The sequence below is a fragment of the Vespa crabro genome, chromosome 6, assembly GCF_910589235.1.
Source record: "Vespa crabro chromosome 6, iyVesCrab1.2, whole genome shotgun sequence".
NCBI lineage: Eukaryota > Metazoa > Arthropoda > Insecta > Hymenoptera > Vespidae > Vespa > Vespa crabro.
In genome coordinates this window covers 6,114,339-6,133,326 of record NC_060960.1, presented here as the reverse complement: position 1 = coordinate 6,133,326, position 18,988 = coordinate 6,114,339, and the positions used below count along the sequence as shown (strand labels likewise).

The following is an 18,988-nucleotide window of genomic DNA, read 5'->3' as shown; positions in this document are numbered from 1 at the left end:
ATGTGTTCTACTTAGGGGATTTTACAAGGTCGTCTACGGTACTACCCGTATTTAACCCTTTTATTATCAACAATCATTATAGTCATCGTACGCTCGCAATATCCCATTGGTGATTTTAATCATTCCCGTTGAAATTTCGCATTTATTCGTAATTTTGATTAATTAATTTATTTAATATAATTTGAATAAGAAATCAATAATTTACATAAAATGAATAAGGGAAGAAAAAATTTAGTAAGATGGAAGGAGAAAGAAAAATTTGTAAGATAGAAAGAGAAAAAATTGTGAAAGATAGAAAGAGAAAGAAAAGTGAATGAGATAGAAAGAGAAAGAAATTCGGAAAGATAGAATCATAATGAAAGTGTAAGTAAAATACGTTCTTTGTTGCTATTACGTTATCGGTCTTACCATTTGTTCACCACTCACTTTTGTGCTTCCGATTGATCAGACTGCTATGAGAGCGAGTAGGTCGCAGAAACATTGGTTACCATGTAAATACATACGTATACATACGTATACATACGTACATAGATTTACTGAAAGTGCGAATCTTTAATTATGATTAAGAATGTATTTATTTAATTAGATAATTTTTAATCGATAAAAAAAAGTAATAGATTATTTGTGTTTATAATCTTCGAGAACTTTGATAGTATTATTATGTTTTTATCCGATATAGTATTTTATTTCTATTACTTATTATTTTTTTTTTTTTTTTAATTTTTTTTTTTTAATTATATATAACGATATTTGAATAATTTTGAGATACTTATGATAATAATGTTTGTAAATGTTAGATAATTTCATATTTATTTGGAAGGAAAGATAGGAGGAAATATTATATGATAGAATTTGAAATCATTTAGCATTTGTCCAAGAAAAAGAGAAATAGAGGGAGAGAGAGAGAGAGAGAAAGAGAGAGAGAGAGATGATCGAATTGTCATAGGAGTGGGTCACGACTTGAGATGATGTTCAGAATCTATTGAGTGAGATAGTATAACAGATCAGTAGGTTTCTTTCTTATTTATCAGTATTTTCAATTTGATTAATTTAATCAGCTATTGATTTTCGTTATCTATCACTTAAAATTCTAAGTATTTATCTAATTGGAAAAGTGAATACTAATTTCTAATCACGTTAAACTAACAATAAGCTTATTTAAACTTTCCACATAATCGGTTGGTTAGTATAATTATTATTTCGTAGTGACGACGTTCATTAAATAAATCTCAATCTGACAATACGGATAATATTAATTAATTATATTCTTTGTTATAGCTTGATACAGAATATTTGGTATATATATATATATATATATATATATATATATATATATATATATATATATATATATATATATGAAAGCAAGAAAGAAAAAGGAAAGAAACAAAATCAGTTCTAAATACAGGTCATTAGGATATAGAAGATGTCGTGTCATGTCTTTGTCTTCTCATAACAGTTAGTACAGGTCACGAGATGATTTTCAGTATCTTGTTACTAGGGTAACATGAACGAGCAAGAAGTTCAAGTCTCTCAGCAATCTTCTGGACCAATAAATTTACTCTCTCTCTTCCTCTCTTTACTATTTCTCTTTCATTCAGCATCGAGATACATTCACTCTGATTCGAATATGCATATGTATATATATATATATATATATATATCGATTGACTGAAAATTGGTAGCTGTCGAAGGAGACTCGTTCGGTCCGTCAAATTTATGAGTCTCGTCTTCAGAGGCCAAAACGCGGAATGTTTTAACAGGCTGTTATAAGTACGAGGAAGTTAGACAAGAGTTATACAAATTTCGGGGGTGAGTCAGATCTTTACTTAAATATCAGGGAATTATATTAGACGATCATAGGGTTGTCTTTGATTTAGAATAGCTCGAGGCTTTTTCTAACAGGAGATTATAAACTCAATTGTGTATAATGTTTTAAGGGATGATTTTAATGATATCTTTTATGGTGGTTGAAGTTATCACTATCTTTGTAAAATTTCCTTTTGTTTTATATCTAATTCATATTTATCTTTCATTGATATTTCTATTTGTTTTTATTCATGTTATTCGGTCACCTTTTTGATTAGAATTAATATAACAATTTAGATAATCAACGGAGGAATAAAATAATTTTTCTTATTTACCTTTGTACAAAGTATTATTCTATTAAACTCTATTATATTAATGAAAGAAATGAGATACATATGTATATATATATATATATATATATATATATATATATATATACATACATAGGGTTTGTCGAGTCGAGGGGTTGAAAGAGCGAGCGAATGCGGTTGGGTGAATAGATGCTGGCAAGTAAACCAAAACATCCGGGTAGTAGAATTGACTAGAGGGTTACTGGAGAGGGTTGTGGGTCAGGGTAGATTTTGTCCCTTTATAAAAGAAACATAGCAACTTATTCAAATTAAATTGCATATACCATTTTATATTATTACTACCACATTCCATAATTAACATAAGAAGATATGTTAATAGACTCCAGTAATAGATTTCAATAATAATCTCAACGAAAAAATATATATTTTAAACTTATTATTACATACATATATATATATATATATATATATATATATATATATATAATCTATTATTTTGTTTATATTACAATGTATAAGCTTCAAGAATGATTGGTATTTCATCCCGTCTATATTTCGTTTCTGAAGTTAGCAACCGATGAAAGATAAGGTTGTGTTGTGTATGCATGTATGAGGAAAATACGCAAAACAGTAAGCCACGATATACACGATATATGAAATAAGATGTGCTATGTACTCTATCTTTCATATTATTCAAATTCCAATAGAATCGAATAGAATTGAGAAAAAATAGATATTAAAGGACCATATAGAAACAAATAAAATCAAGAAAAAGCGAATAGGATCAAATTGGATTAAACAGGATCCAATTGAATCGAATAAGACTAAATAGAATAAATAGGATAAATAGGATCGAATAGAATCTAATAAGATCGAGTAGGATCGAATAAGTCTGTATAAGATTGGATTTGCAAGGAGAAAAGAATCAGCAAGTATTGGATTTGATTAAGCTTGACTCAGCTCATTCGGATCGGTTTGGTTAGGTTCTGATCGGCTAATCTCGGCTTGACAGTACTTGGTCCGTCACGGATCGGTTTGAATCGGTCAAATTGAATCTAGGTTCTTCCTGCAGTTGCTACTACGTTTTTATCTGTGATTTTATTTGGGATTTGAACTAAGGTTTTGTTCGGGATTTAGTTTAGGATTTTATCTGGGGATTGGTCTGCGGTTTTCTTTTGGAGGATTTTGTATACAATTTTGTTTGACTTCTTTGGGTATCTTTGGCCTCTTCCAGTTATCTTTTGGGTATCTTTGGATATCTTTGGTATATCTTGCTATTTTCAATTGAAAAAAATTCACCTTGTATATATGCATATATACAGAATGAATTAATATATATATATATATATATATATATATATATACATATATATGTATGAATGTATATATTTATATATATATAAATATATATTAAAATAACTTTCGAGAGAGATCGATGCCAGCACAATGAATGTACGTTCGAACGTTGCAAATAGAAAAAAAAAAAATAGAGAGAAAATATAACATCTACTCGATCCCTCTGTCTCCCTCTCTTTTTCATCCCCTTTTGCCAATAATGCTCGCGCGCAAGCGTTGCTTCGCGAGAGCCGATAAAAAAGAAACGTAAATCCTCTCTCGATCACCCTTCCGTTCGTTTTTATGGATTCGAACGGAGGGTGGTTTGGTGGGTGGTAAAATAGGGGGGGAGGGTAGAGGGTTGGGTGATGTTACCAACTCGTACCCCATAGAATCCTGTCCTCGATGAGATGGCAACTTGCTTAAGTACTTGATTCACGAGGAGTCGAAAGCAACTCTGATGAGAAAGCTTCGAAGGATCGAGTCGTAGCTGGAGATGATCATATGAGAAAGACGCGTGCAACCCTCTTCTACGGACTCCTTTCGAGGGATGAAGCGTCGCCGATGCGCGCCACCCTGCCAGGAGAACATACTAACTTAGAGCAAACTAACCCCATTCGAGTTACTCTCTCTCTGGGGTTGTTTCGACTCGAGTTGCGCACTACCACTGTTTCTTTGCCCCTCTTTCTCTTTGTTTCCCACTCACTCTCTCTCTTTCTATTTTTACTTTGTGCTCTCTGAGGCTTATCGATTACACGAATATCATGTTTTACTCACGTTCTTTACTATTCATATATGAAAGAGTAATTAAAAGTAGAACAAAAGAAAAAGAAAGTACTTCAAAGCTTATACGGTTTTAATGATTTTCATAAATTTATAAGCACTTTAAAATGGATTAAGTGAATTAATTCGTTGCATTTAAAAAAAAAAGGTCAAAGTTCATTAAATTTTAAAAGAAGGCCGATCGAATGGGCAAATAGTATAGATCATTTGAGAAAGCAACCCAACATCTGTCGCACGAACAAAATGTATATTCGTATAGGGAAAAAGGTGGATAGAGTTCGTACACGCAAATCCGGTCTTATGATGACTATATTATAGTGTTACACATTTACTAGGGTAGATCCGAGGAAACGTGACCTTCGCAGGGGTTGAAATTCAGCCCCTATAATCTCGTGTTACCCTGCTACCAAACCGCCCTCGTTTTCCAATAAATACAAAGCGTGTCAGTATTCTCGTCTAATCTTCGACACCTTCGAGGAATAGTATAGGGTAGATTGAAACGAAGAAAAGAGTATTGTTTTTGTTTACCCTTCGAGTCGTCTTATATCTCTGTCTCTCTCTCTCTTTTTCTCTTTTACTCTCTCTCTCTCTCTCTCTCTCTCTCTCTCACTCTCCTTCTCTCGTACAACAGTTATACGTTATTGGAAAACGATAAGGAAGTGATTGGTTCACCCGACGATCCTGATGATATCCTGTTCCATTTCCGGTCGAGTTTCCATCGGTTCTGGCCACTCCAGTACTTCGATTTATTGATTTCACATGTATTCCTCTATTACTTTTCTCTTCTTCTTTTTCTTATATTCCGGTTGTCATCAGTAGATCTAATCAGAAGTTTCATCATCATGGGACTTCTCGGTTTCACGGACTCACTCTCTATCTCCTTTGTGACAATGGAAGACGAAACCTCTAACTCCTACATACTGGCCGGTTCCGCTAACCAATCAGGAATTCCTATTCCCGATCACCGAACATTCCAATTTATTGGCTATCGAGGATATCACCAAATGGGAATACCTCTTGAAAAAGTATTTATCATTAAAAGAAAGATTTTCTAACGCTTCCACGAAACTCCTACAATACCTTTACTTATTTGAATATTTGCAAATATGTCCCTTAGAAATTGGAATACTATGACTGAATACTGTTTTTCTTTTTTTTTTTTTCGTTTCGTTCAATATAAAATCTCGATAAAAATTTTATTTTATATAATCGAACCAATAATTGCGAGAGTAGAGTATAAGGGAATAATTAAAAAAAGAAATTAATTTACTGCGTAAATAAGGACAATTAAGAGACTTGGAATATTTCAAACGTTTGTTATATTGTACTTATTGTTTTTTTTTTATTTTCCTAAATATATCTTGATAAAAAAAGTTACGTCGTACAATTGAACCGGTTATTATAATAATGTTGTCTAAGTGAAAAATAAAAAAAATAAAAATTCAATTTATTTCTCTAATTTCTACAAAATAGGTAATTTATTTATTTTCACTGCGCTTTTATAAACGCTAAGATAATTGTATTATATAATAAAACAATCGTAATTATTACAAAAGAGTTATCTTGATAATAGTTTGACAATATTTAATTTTATATCGATAAAATTCATTGATCCAGGTTGATTAAAGAAATGATGTTAGAATAAAGCAAACGATTGATTCGTTGTTTTCGTCATAGAGTTTATATATCTATATTCTTTTTATATAATCGCAGTATTTTATAGCTTGAAAATATTCCTTTGAAAGTATTTTCTTATTAACTTTGATACGCATATTAGATACACATATTTCGTATTAGTTTAGAATTAAGATTAATTTCTATACGATAAGATAAGAAAGATCGTTCGGTAGAGTTCAAATGATTATATAAGTTTAAATATTTTCCCAACTATTGTTCCTGGGTTCCTATTCAGGAGGTATCGTTCCGCGATAAACCTCCTTCTTCCCTTCATCGGTTTTCGATAGACCATAACTAACGCTCTTCTCTCGTAACGATTTTATTCAACATCCGAAATAGAAAAAATAGAAGAAACTAAAAAAAAACAAACGAAAAAAGTGATGAAAAAAGAAAGAAGAAAAAAAAACCAATCGAACGACCAACCGACACATTGTGCTCTCCTTTTACCTATTTCTTTATTTTAAGACGATTACATTCTTTCTTTACCGAGTGAAACCAATTCTTATTAACGTATAAGACGTTTCCTCATTTATATTTTGTATTTTAATTATTTCTTTTTATCACCGAGAGTCAGAATATAATCTTTTTTCTTTTCGTTTTTATTTTGTACACGTTCGCTTGCTACGATACGTTCCAACGCCCGCTATTATCCTGTTACATTACATACTTTGTTATTTTATATATATATAAAATAACATATATATATAAATATATATATATATAAAATAACATATGTATATATATACACATGTATGTATAAACATATACATATATAAATATATATATAAATAAATATATATATATATATATATATATATATATATATATATATCTATATTCATTTTAACTCTATGCTCAATGTCGTACCAATCGCTTGTGTAAGTATTAACGATATAAAAAGTAAAGTATATATAATTTGTATATCTATATGTTTTGTACAATATCATAATATTTTAATATCCTAATTCTAATTAATATTTTCTTTGTTCCTTTTTTATTTAAAAAATGTTTAGAATATTACAAATATTATATATATATATATATATACACACATATATATATATATATATATATATATATATATATATATATATACTCACACAACATTTTATATTTTAATTTCTTATATATAATTCTATTTTTTTTATTTTATTATTTATTAATATTACAATCATTAGATTTATTTATTATTAGATATAATAATTTTTTTATTATTTAAAATCATTAAAATATTATACACGGTCGGCGAGAAAAGTTTCAAGCTAATTCTAAAAATCAATTACTCTTTTTCAAGAATCTTTTAGACTAATTTCTTTTTATCAAAATCTAAAATTTAACTAAGAATTTTTTAATCATCCTGTTTATACATATATACATATATATATATACACATATATATATATATATAAATACAATATATTATATATACATATACATATGCACAATATTTTTACATTTTAATTTCGTAATTCTACTTTTGCCTAACTAATATTGTAATTATTTAATTTATTTACAATTTAAAGTACTCATTTTTTTAACTTTGAAAAAATATTATATCTATATATAATATAATATTTTATATATATATATATATATATATATATATATATATATGTCGCATATCACACATAAAAAGATAAAGTTTGATAAGAGATTTAGAAAGATTCGATGCATTCACTCAGATTAAATAATATCAAAGAGATTAAAGCGATGTAAGGAGCTGGCTCAAGAACGTAACTTGGATATTAGAGAAGTATCAACATAGCAGGAGTTCCTTTTCGATAGAGTTCATCGAATTAGAAGTTCGATCGTGTTTTCAAACATGCTTCGTCACTTCGATTAAAGGGAATTGCGAGTTCTCTGTTATGGGAGAACAGCAATGAAGACGGTAAAACGGTAAACTATTTAAACCGAAAGAAATGATTTAGAATTGTCAAGATACTCGAGTATTAGGAAATTAGAAGTGCAAAGTAAGTTAGTTTATCTATGTTGTTTAAGTACTAATAGTATACTTGCGATAATATTTTTACATTATTCAATTAATTCATTTCTACGTCAATAGTGATTAGATAATTTAGATAGTCATCCTTAAGAATTTCAATTGAATTGAGAACTTTAAATGAACGTAGTATATCTTGATATCCCAGTTTATAATACAATGTGGGTCAAAAGTTTCTAAATTCCTTTTTAAAAATCAATTACTTTTGTTTTTTTAATTTTTTAGGCTAATTACTTCCTTTGTTTTAGATTGTATAATGATTCTTGTGTGCTTGTCGAGAAATAAATTAATTAAAACAATAAGAAGATCTTATTAATGGAATTAATGCGTCAATGAATCTGCATTTCAATGAAATAATTGTAAAAATTGAATCCAATTACATTCAATAATCATTGATTCACTACTTCGTTATATTCGTACAATCAATCGTCCATAGATTAGTCTCAACGTAAATAAATTTTCATTGGCTCTTTGTGTTCAAGCTAACAATGAAGTATTAACTATTAATTGAATAAAAATATTATCTTCTCGATAATAATAAAAAAAAAAAAACAAAGCTAAATATTTATATAAATAATGAACAAAAGAAATATAAAAAGATGGTAATTATGAATTACAACGATAGATAAATGCTGAAGGAAATGATAAATAACAAAAAAAAAAAAAAAAAAAGAAAGAATGTATCGTATACCTATATCATATAATTACTTGGCAATAAATTATAAATTTTTTAATATAATTTTTATCATATGATATGTGATTATAAGAATAAATTATTTTCAAATTATGTTTCGTTAATTCGTTCTTCATTGTTCTTTATTTTTTTTTCTTTTTTCTTTTTTTTTCTTTTTTCTTTTTTTTCTTTATTATCATGTCGTAAGAAAAACGATAGGAATGCTTGATCGTTGTAAATAAATACCGAAACAGTTTACAAATCTACAGGAAAACAGAATGGGAAACATATCAAACACGGAGATTCGTGAAAAAGAGGAAGTAGAGTTACATTTGTAAATGGAACTCGACTTACTCGCATGGTAACCTGATACCTTTCGTGACATTTTGTATTAAAAAAAAGTATACCACAATCGGCTCCTATTTTAATCAAATTACATTTCGTCGTACTGATATTGGAAACGATTTAACTTTGACCCATATAAACTTTCTTTACAAACGAACATTCAACTCGAAATATAGATTAAATATTGCATTACGTGTTAATTACTCAAATTAACGTACAACATAAAATTTTGCATTTATTTAAATCATCGGACAAAAAGCAAATCAAACGAAACGATATAACATTAATATTGATCTTTTATTAAAATACGAAGAAGTAATCCTGATCAATGACAAAACTATATGATTTAGAGACAACGAAAAAAAAAAGAAGGAATAAAAAATATATAAAAAAAAGCAAGGCATAACCTCGAAATTTTTAAACAAGTTATTACATATAAATCTTTTTTCATTTATTTCTTTTCAAACATATTCAATAAGAAAAATTCATGATAAAGATAATATAGATTACAATTGTGACGTTTGATACATAAAAAAAATACGATCAAATAAGTCGACAGTTGTATAACGATTTGAATAAAAATAATTTATAATAAGAATTGTCATACTTAAATAACGGAGATAGATATCCTTTTTCTTTGTTCTTTTTTTTCTTTAAAAGGGTCAATACAATAATTCAATCATTTATTATATATATATACATATATATATATATATATAATAAAATAAAATTGAGAAGATTTTCATTCTTAACCTTGAACCTATCCAGTCTTCGATGACAATGACCATTTTTTGTTTACAGGATATTGGATAAGTGACAGCACTATGTAGCAGGGATACAGGAATGTTAGAGTTAACATTGGAAAGAGAAAGAAAGAGAAAGAAAGAAAAAGAGAGAAAAAGAAAGAGAGAGAGAGAGAGAAATAAATAAAGAAAGAAAGAAAGAAAGAAAGAAAGAAAAAGAAAGAAAGAAAGAAAAAGAAAGAGAGAAAGAGAGAAAGAGAGAGAAAGAGACGAAAGGAAACACGCGATAGGCATATTAATTGCGATGGAACAATAGAGAAGGAGAATTTTTGCCAGGATCTTATCAGGTGAAGGAGGTCGAAGCGTGGGAGTAATATAGCTTTGATGCCCCACAGTTAAATCGAAACGATATATATATACACGTACATACATATATACATACCTTTCGTTTTCTTCCATTGACTGTCTTCCATTTTATATATTCAAAATTCATGATAACCAATCCATTAATTATATTCACGAAAACGATTATAAGATGGATAATATATATTTAATATTTATATATATATATATATATATATATATAATATATACATATTATATATATCTATATATATTCTGCTTAGTAATTATCTCTTTAAAGTCATGATATTATTTTTAACGATGAAATTTGATTATTACTACACCTCAAAGTGTAAAGTTAAGGTTAGGTAAGAGAAAAGAATCTAGCTTTTAGACGATTGAATTAATTTCTAGATTTTTTGTTATATATATAACAATATTTGTTATATATATAATAATATATAAGCATATATATATATATATATATATATATATATATATATGCTTATTACTATCTACGATTTTATCAAAAAGACAGTTTAAAATTCAACATACTAATAACCTCACTTTTCGACTACCTATGTACTTTCATAACTTATCGTTTCTTATCGAATATGTTACGAATATGTATAACTATTTTTTCTAATAATTTTATCGTAAAAAATTTTCTACAATAAAAAATAACGATCAATAAAAACGATTAGAAAAAGAAATAATGGTTATAGTTTTTGTAACATTTTACAAATATTATTTGTACAGGTAGATATGTATATGTATGTAATGTAAATACATGTATGTAACGTTTGTATTCTAACGTATACCAGCACGCTCGCATACATTACGTATCTGTTGCATTTCGTGGGCTCGAGACCGAAGGACATCGAAGAATAAAGGGCCTGAGGGACGATGCGTGGCCATACCAAGGCATCAGCCCCCATAGGTAGTGTTCGAAGGGCCCGAGGGATCTCTTTACGCACGCAGAAGTAGTATATGGGTTACCATTGTGAATAAGAAAAAGAAGGAGGAGATAGTGATAGAGAGATGGAGCACTACAAGAACGAAAGAAAGAGAGAGAGAGAGAGAGAGAGAGAGAGAGAGAGAGAGAGAAGAGGGAAGCCATATGTCAGAACATTGCGAACATGTGTTAGAGAAGGATTTCTCATTCGACAAGTCGACTCACGCACTATTGCACGAACGTCGGTTATCGGGGAAGCATGATTTCAACTCTGTACTCCTTCAGACTCCTCCTTTACTCCTTTTTAGGCCGAGGCTGAAGCCTGACTGCGGTCCAACTGTGCAAGGAACGCATAAACAAAATGTGATATTCATCCTCTCAACTTCATACCGATTCCTATTGATAATCTTACAGGATACGCTGGATTTATTTTCTAATTTTCTTTTATACGTAAGACATATTGTAAAGTATTAAATGATCTTTATCTTTTCTGATCCTTTTTATTTATTTTATTTATTGTTTTTTTGTTGTTTTTTATTTTATTTCTTTTTTATTTTTCGTATCCATTAAATGTAATTTGTTTCGATCTAACCTAAAATTTGTTCATGTACTTTTTACTTATTATTAAGCGTTCGATGATTTTCGTCTTGTTCGAATCCTTTTTTTATTTTATTTTTCATTTTTATTGGTTATCAATTAATTGCGACTTATTCGTAACGTAACATGAAATTTTAATACTTTTTAATGGATAACCTTATTTCACTTAAATTATTTGAATTATAATATTTTCTTAGCGTTCGATCATTTATATCAAAGACGTTTAAATATCTATTTATTTAATTCTCATCAAGTGTATGAAAATACCATCACGATTACATATATTTCAATTATTTTTTGTTCATTTGCCTATTTCATATACTTTTTATTCTTTTATTCTTTTATTTCATAGTACATATATGATATATCATATTAAATAAAATATGTACTATGAAAAGAATATTACAAATATTAAAGATATGTATGTATTTGTACTCGAATATACAAAATTTTAATTAATTTTTTCAGGTAATTCCATTTTTTACATTTGGCTTTTAATATCTAATTAAATGCATTAGTTTTATGCTCAAGTATATATATATATATATATATATATATATATATATATATATATAAATAATAAATAAAATAAAGTAAATAAAATATATAAGTAAAGTATATAGATATAAGTATATAAAGTATTTAAGTACTATATATATATATAAATAAATAAAGTATTGTATATATATAAATAGTTAATTATATCTGTAGAATATTAGAAATACTAAAACCAATGCGTCTAGTTTCTAAAACGATATGTATTGTGAAAGATCGTTCTAATATACAGTATCAACATATATACTTATCGAATGGGCGTCACATATGAACTCGAAGAGGAATCACGCAGTTGTCGCGACGACATGCTCTAAATGCGCGTGTGGCACGCATATTACGTCACCATATTCACACACGCATTATTAGGGTTGCATAACGTGCGTCGTGTCTTTTAGTGAATATAGCTATCACGTGTGCTAAACGTTGGTCTCATGTGATGTATATGTTTCACACAAGGTACTATCATACCTCTCCACGTAGGATACTCATATGTAGATATAACAAAGACAATGTTTATTAAATAAAAATTATTGTTTTATACGTAACTAAAAAAAATATATATATATTTCTACCATAGACGTATGTTAAAAAATATATACAATGATATATATAATATATATATATATATATATGTATATAGTATAAGAAAAATATAACGATAATCATTTAATAAATTGAATAAAAAATAATTTCTAACCTATAAATAAATTCATATTTATGTGTATATGTGTGTATGTATGTTGGGTTAATATTTAATATTTATTTTCTTTTAATAAAAATTTTTAATTAAGTTTTCATGTATTTATATTTATAGGTATGTATCTCGAGTAAAAAGGAAGGTCATAGAGTTTGAACGATCTTCGTGCATGCCAGACACGTTTGTCACGCGATGCTCGTAATAATGGCTGCTAAAATCTGTAACGTTGAACAAAGAAAAAACATGCGACGCAACAGGAGAACACGCAAACGGAGGGGTTGACGTTTGTAGGCCTATATGTGTTAAATGTAAACGCGTATGTATTTGTGTATACGTGTACAGCTGCTTCTTCAGTCGTGACCTTGTCAAATAGGGTCGTCCAATAGTCGAGGTCAATTATATCCTTCGACTAACTCTAATCTAGGTGTATCGATCGTGTTTAGTTATATGCAAGTGAAACATTAGCGCGATATTTGACCAATCGAAAGAAAAGATTTATTATTTTATATTAATAACACTAAATCGTCTTTATTTTTATATTATTTCGATCTAATTAGAATTAAAATTATTTTTCGTTAAATAATATTACGAGCTTATATATATATATATATATATATATATATATTATATATATATATATATATACATGAATATCTTTTGTTATTATTATCAATGTAATAATGTTTCTAAACACATTTTCTATACAATCGTATTTTTTATTTAATTTCGATTATTAAAGAAATATTATGATTATATATTATTTATTTGGATTTTTCTTGTCATTCTTAATTTAATATTGCTCACATTACGATATTTTTTAATATATTTATTTTTATTTAATTTCGGTCAATAGAATTAGTAATAAAACAATCTCAGTTATTTTATAATCTGATTAGCATCTCTTTCTTGTTTTGATTTTTGCTCTTATTCATAATGCAATAATATTTCTAAACACAATTTCTAAGTTTCAATATGATTCACTCATATGTGAATATTCATACGTGTTCGAAGAATGTTGTTGAGAATGTAAAGGAGAATAGAAATCAGGATCACAGAAAATCGGCAGGATGTTATAATATTTGACAAAAGAAATTTAGACCATTATACTATATTAATTCAAACAAAATTTACAAGAAATTTGGCGTTATAATCGTATTTATTTTTATTACTCCAATGATAATCATTTCTGTTCAATAATGTATCGAAAGAGGCTACATTTAAATTCCAACAGACAATTATTATTTCTAAATATAATTCTAATATACTAATATTTTTATTACGTATTATTACTCAATGGTATAATCAATAATGTTTTATCATAACTTATACCTAATTCATAATCATTTTCCTTACTATACATTATTCATATTTGATTATTAACTATTTCTAAACATACGAGTACATACGTTCACGATTTCTAATATTTCTATTACGTATTAGTACAAACCTATAATTGATAATGATCAGCATCACTAATTATATCTAATTCAAATAATCCTCTTGTTTTCAATTCAATTTGTCGGATATCGATTTATGTAAAAAATTTGCTTTTTAAATAAACGTTTAGAGAGAAGGAATTAGGTTAGGGATGTTGTTTAGATGATGAAAAGGATGAAAGGATAGAAGGCGTGTACGCATCAGGAGAGACCAATCGCCATCTTCTCTTCTGCGATTGGTCAGTGCCTCCCTAGATTCGTGTGATTAGGAGGCGGATTAGAGAGAAAGCCCGATGCGCAAATCAGTTCTAGTTTATCCGACGGTTGTTGGTAAATCGTAGTTTAGAATCAAGCGGGAAACAGGATAACCGAGGAGGTCGTCGAAGAGCTAAGCGAGCTTAGGGCAGCGCGGTAGAATGTCTCTAAACGCTATACCTGTCTCTACTACTCTCTCTCTATATTCGTTGCTACGTGTGCGTGTCCTCTATGTGCATGATCTATGTATTCGTGTTTATGGGTTTGTTGTGTATGCCTATATATATATATGAATATTAATGTATGATTTATATATATAGGAATGGACAATAAAGATGCTTGTGAACTTATGTTATTTCTATTTCAATCGGTTTAGCTGATTTTTTTTTTTTTAATTATCCTATCATACTCGAGAGTTTATTATCATTTAAGAATTTCTATCATCTTTTATAAGTGATCCGTGAGATTAATTCAAATTAAAGAGAGAAAAAAAGTGTTTATTAAAATAAATTCCAATTGTATCAAATTAAAAAAATTAAAAAAGAATAAAGATGTAACTTTCTCTTATTTAAAAAAGTTTAGTTACCTTTTAGAAAAAACTTAGTATCTTTTTTTTTTCTTTCTTCTTATCTATTTCAATGAACTAATTTTATACAATTTTAATAAAACAAGATTTAAGTAATATTGATTGTGTTTGTTTCTTCTTTTCTTTTTCTTGATTAATGAATCTTTCGATTTAAACTGAATATATGATTAAATAAGATAGAAATTAAAAAAAAAATGTTAATCTGGAGGCGCCAGGTATCGATCCTGGTACCTCTCGCATGCTAAGCGAGCGCTCTACCATCTGAGCTACGCCCCCTGTTGTTTATCTATAACATTTTTATCGACTACACGGCTGCAGCTTTAACTCGATCTAATTCATCGTTTTATTATGAATTTTTTCTCTCTTTTTTCTTTTTTGTTTCTTTCTTATTTTTTTTCTAACTATACTTACTTCAATTGTATGATATATTTCGATCGACAATTTTTGAATTTTTGAATTTTTTTAATTAACTAATATAAAAAAAATTATATTCCTATAATTAATTAGTATTAACCTCAAAATTTTTTCACGTAATAAAATACAATTAAAACTAAAAAAGTTTGGATAAATAACATCCACTCCTTGTATTAGGTTTACAATTTATTTACAACACTCAATCGATTATTGATTAGTTACTAAGAATACATACGTATGTATATCGTTAAGCTTAAATATATAAGTACGCACACACGTATTGTATGTTTATACATCGAGCTGTGTATGTGTATAGTAAAATAAGAGACGAAAGAGGACGAGTCGAGTACTCGAACAGGGCCGCATCTTCAATATTTGAAATATCCATTAATATTTTAAATTAAAACTTATTAAATATTTTCAAGAGTATATCATTTACATTTTATCGAATTTAATCCTATCTTTTGTTATATCCTTTACATTTTGTTTTATTATGACGACGAAATAAAACAAAATATTTATCAAATTTCGAAACGTTATCGTTAGTTCAAATTTATTGTAATTTATTGATTTTTATATTAATTCGAGATTTATGTTACTGATAAGGAATCGTGTCTGAGATCGAATAAGATAGAGAGAGAGAGAGAGAGAGAGAGAGAGAGAGAGAGAGTGAGATAGAAAGAGAGAGAGAGGGAAAGAGAGAAAGAGAGAGAGAAAGAGAGAAAGAGATAGAGTTGGAAGGTAGAGGGGCAGAGGTCCTGTCGACCTCCATAACCTCATGTAAGCCTGTTACTTCGGGCGGTCTCTTTTCCGATAATTTGCCATTCATTAACATAAGGCCTCACTCTCTCTTTCTTCGGGGTTCCAATGTGACGGTTAAAAACACTTTCGATTTTTCTTTACTTCCTTCGGAAGTTTTCGTAACCAGTCGTGAGACTACCTTCAGTAGCTGCGGCCCTGCTTGCGGTTTGCTCTTATTTTCCGATATTGTCGGTTAACACGCTGGTTGCTCTTTTCAACCCTCTCATTTCCTACCCTATCGACGCTTTCTATCAATACTCTCTCTCTCTCTTTCTCTCTCTCTTTCTCTTGCTCTCTCTCTTTCTCTTGCTCTCTCTCTTTCTCTCCCTCACTCTGTCTTTCCTTTTCTTTCTCTCTCCTTCTCTCTTTCTTCTCCATATTTTTCTAGAATTTACTAATACTTATATTTAAATAGTTTTCCTATGTTCCATAATGAATATTGTAATTATTTATATATATATATATATATATATATATATATATATATATATATAATAATTACAATTATTTATATAATTTTGATTTAAAAAAGATATATATATATATATACATATTTTATATATATGTGATAGAGAAGACAATAAAATAAAAATAGATCTAAAATAAATAAATATAAATTTTTCGATAGATTCAATTACTTTTTTTCTCTTTTTCAATAAAATAAGAATAATAATTAATAATAAAATTCGATAGTTTCTTACGATAATTTGGTGAATCAATTAGATCATATATATTTATATATACATGATCATATATATGTAATATATACAATATATAATATATATATAATATATACAATATATAATATATATATATATATTATATATTATATATATTACATATATATATATATATGTATATATATATATAGATAGGTATGATGGCAGACAGAAAAAAGATTGACATTGACCTAATCTAAAATATTCATGGAATTTCTTTTTGCATAGTCATCGAATAGACTCTAGAAATGTTTTGACTCTACTGACTTTGCCTCCTACTAACAATTTTTTTGAATATATTTATAAATAGATAGCTACTATTATCGTCGCCATTAATAGCATCGATTCGAAATAACTTTCATCCTTTTTCTCGGCTTGTGATCGTAACAGCATACAATGTAAATCTGATCCGATCTAACATTAAAAGCACGGAAAATACAAAAAACATGATTAAAAGGAACAAAAGAAAAAATGGAATATGTCGTAGTCGATTGAAAAAAAAAGATTAATAGAAAAGTTGATAGATTTTTAGGTTAGGGTTAAATTCCTAGTAACGGGTTCATTGACTCTACTAGTTAAACTCGGTCGAATTTATGTTTGACGAAGCGAAATAGTTGAGTGCATACTCGATCTAATCCGACGACGACGACGACGACGACGACGACGACGTCGACCACGACGAAGATGAAGACGACGATGACAACGACGCTGGGGCGTCGCGACGCTTCACACGAAACGCCTGCGGGAATAAACTCGAAGCGCCGGCACGTTCGCAAAGTCGATTTTATTTATAGTAACAACCTGAATCCCATGTTCTATCTCTTTCCACGTGTTTGCGCGAAGAAAATCTCACACGAGAGGATTGAAGCCAGAAATTCTTCCGTTTATATTTTACCAATCCGACTCCTATACTACTACTACTACTACTACTACTACTACTACTACTACTACTACAACTACTACTACTACTACTACTACTACTACTACTACTACTACTACTACTACTACTACTACTACTACTACTACTACTACTACAACTACTACTACTACTACTACTACTACTACTACTACTACTACTACTACTACTACTACTACTACTACTACTACTACTACTACTACTGCTATTACTACTATTACTACTACTACTACTACTACTACTACTACTACTACTACTACTACTACTACTACTACTACTACTACTACTACTACTACTACTACTACTGCTATTACTACTATTACTACTACACTACTACTACTACTACTACTACTACTACTACTACTACTACTACTACTACTACTACTGCTATTACTACTATTACTACTACTACTACTACTACTACTACTACTACTACTACTACTACTACTACTACTACTACTACTACTGCTATTACTACTATTACTACTACACTACTACTACTACTACTACTACTACTACTACTACTACTCGTTCCATATATTTTTCTTTCTTTTTCTTCTTTCTTTCCTTTTCTTTTTTTTTATAATATCTAATAAAAGAAAAAAAAAGAAAGAACTAAACCATATTATGAGAAATAATAAATGAAATATCGTATTTCATCGGATTTTATCGAAAATGTAAGTTCTATGATACGAGGTATTATAATTTTCTTACATTTTACTTTTCTTTCTTCTCCTTTTTTTTTTCAACTTGACGATTCATAATTATAGTTTGTTTATTTTTCATATGATAATGAAAGAATGAAAAATTATGACGAAAAATAGAAGAAATAAATAATAGAAATATTGTACGTTCGTTAGATTGATCATATAAACTTTCGTGTAAAATTTTTGAATATGAAATATTAATAAAAATTGATAAATACAATATATAAGAAGATAGTATGAAATGTTATCTCTTTCGTTATATTAACGAGACGTCATTCCTAGAGAGAATCCATTTCATTTGGTAGTACTCCGGATATGAATAAATGCTTCCCC

The 18,988-nt window shown here is 28.4% G+C and overlaps 1 protein-coding gene and 1 non-coding gene across 10 annotated transcripts in view; both read right to left on the bottom strand.

The window, feature by feature from the left end:
- Nucleotides 1–18,988, bottom strand: part of LOC124425280 (xaa-Pro aminopeptidase 1) — a 36,463-nt gene that overhangs the window by 12,069 nt on the left and 5,406 nt on the right. The window contains exons 1-2 of one of the 9 annotated variants that reach the window (XM_046965497.1): nt 3,841–4,050; nt 409–536 (exon numbers count right to left, since the gene is read on the bottom strand). The exons of 6 other annotated variants lie outside the window; for them this stretch is intronic. The gene's annotated coding sequence lies outside the window, so the exon portion shown is untranslated. Of the gene's footprint in view, nt 1–408; nt 537–3,840; nt 4,051–18,988 lie in introns of those variants that run through there. 2 more of the 9 variants (XM_046965494.1, XM_046965496.1) reach the window with 2 other exon arrangements.
- Trnaa-agc lies at nt 15,302–15,374 on the bottom strand. The gene has a single exon. It is a non-coding gene; the product is annotated as a tRNA-Ala (tRNA).